This window comes from Budorcas taxicolor, chromosome 7 (assembly GCF_023091745.1).
Source record: "Budorcas taxicolor isolate Tak-1 chromosome 7, Takin1.1, whole genome shotgun sequence".
NCBI lineage: Eukaryota > Metazoa > Chordata > Mammalia > Artiodactyla > Bovidae > Budorcas > Budorcas taxicolor.
In genome coordinates this window covers 27,201,871-27,203,707 of record NC_068916.1, presented here as the reverse complement: position 1 = coordinate 27,203,707, position 1,837 = coordinate 27,201,871, and the positions used below count along the sequence as shown (strand labels likewise).

Below are 1,837 nucleotides of genomic sequence, written 5' to 3'. Positions count from 1 at the left end.
TCCTTGCTATTCTTTGGAACTCTGCATTCAAATGGGTATATCTTTCTTTTTCTCTTTTGCTTTTGTCTAACTCAATGAAACTATGAGCCATGCTGTGTAGGGCCACCCCAGATGGATGGGTCATGGTGGAGAGTTCTGACAAGATGTGGTCCACTGGAGAAGGGAATGGCAAACCACTTCAGTATTCTTGCCTTGAGAACCCCATGAACAGTATGAAAAGGCAAAAAGATCGGACACTGAATGATGAACTCCCCTTGTCAGTAGGTGCCCAATATGCTACTGGAGATCAGAGGAGAAATAACTGCAGAAAGAATGAAAAGACTGAACCAAAGCAAAAACAACACCCAGTTGTGGATATGACGGGTGATGGAAGCAAGGTCCGATGCTGTAAAGAGCAATATTGCATAGGAAGCTGGAATGTTAGGTCCATGAGTCAAGGCAAATTGGAAGTGGTCAAACAGGAGATGGCAAGAGTGAATGTCAACATTTCAGGAATCAGCGAAATAAAATGGACTGGAATTGATGAATTTAACTCAGATGACCATTAAATCTACTACTGTGGGCAAGAATCCCTGAGAAGAAATGGAGTAGCCATCATAGTGAACAAGAGTCCGAAATGCAGTACTTGGATGCAATCTCGAAAATGACAGAATGATGTCTGTTCATTTCCAAGGCAAACCATTCAATATCATGGTAATACAAGTCTATGCCCTGAAGACCTACAAGGCCTTCCAGAACTAACACTCAAAAAAGATGTCCTTTTCATTATAGGTGACTGGAATGCAAAAGTAGGAAGTCAAGAAATACCTGGAGTAACAGGCAAATTTGGCCTTGGAGTACAGAATGAAACAGGGCAAAGGCTAATAGAGTTTTGTCAAGAGAACACACTGGTCATAGCAAACACCCTCTTCCAACAACACAAGAGAAGACTCTACATATGAACATTGCCAGATGGTCAACATCAAAACCAGATTGATTATATTCTTTGCAGCCAAAAGTGGAGAAGCTGTATACAGTCAGCAAAAACGAGACCGGGAGTTGACTGTGGCTCAGATCATGAACTCCTTGTTGTCAAGCTCAGACTTAAATTGAAGAAAGTAGGGAAAACCACTAGATCATTCAGGTATGACCTAAATAAAATCCCTTAGGATTATACAGTGGAAGTGAGATAGAGATTTAAGGGACTAGAGACAGAGTCCCTGATGAACTATGGACAGAGGTTCGTGACACTGTACAGGAGACAGGGATCCAGACCATCCCCAAGAAAAAGAAATGGAAAAAAGCAAAATGGCTGTCTGGGGAGGCCTTACAAATAGCTTTGAAAAGAAGAGAAGCGAAAGACTCTGGTCTTTAAACTTAACTGATGATGAAATGTGAAAGCAGCTCTTTTGAAAGATAATAAAGATGTAAATAATTCTTCTTTTTTTTTTTTTTAATATGGACCGCTTCATCAATTTGCATCCCATCCTCGTGTGCAGGGGCCATGCTAATCTTGTTGTTATTGTTCTAATTTTAGTATATGTGCTGCCAAAGTGGGCACAGCTCTTGCTTGTAAATAAACCAATTTACTTCTTGTGGAGACCCAAGTGACCAGATATTTCCAACAGGGAATTTTATTTTTTTACAAAGGCAGAGAGAGGTTAAAAGATCCCCAAGACGAAGAAGAGCTGGGGCTGTAAACTTAAGATTCTGAGTCCAGGACTTCCTCATGGTGCCAAATTCATTTTGGTCTGGTCCAGCCCTTTACAGGTATTCCCTGGTGGCTCGGAGGGTAAAGAATCTGTCTGCAATGCGGGAAATCTGGGTTCTATCCCTAAGGTGGGAAGATCCACCGTAA

General features: G+C 41.4%; 1 non-coding gene across 1 annotated transcript; it reads right to left on the bottom strand.

Annotated features, from left to right (window-relative positions):
- Positions 1-1,431: 1,431 nt before the first annotated feature.
- On the bottom strand, positions 1,432-1,540 carry LOC128051799 (U6 spliceosomal RNA). The gene has a single exon (XR_008199737.1). It is a non-coding gene; the product is annotated as a U6 spliceosomal RNA (small nuclear RNA).
- Positions 1,541-1,837: the final 297 nt, after the last annotated feature.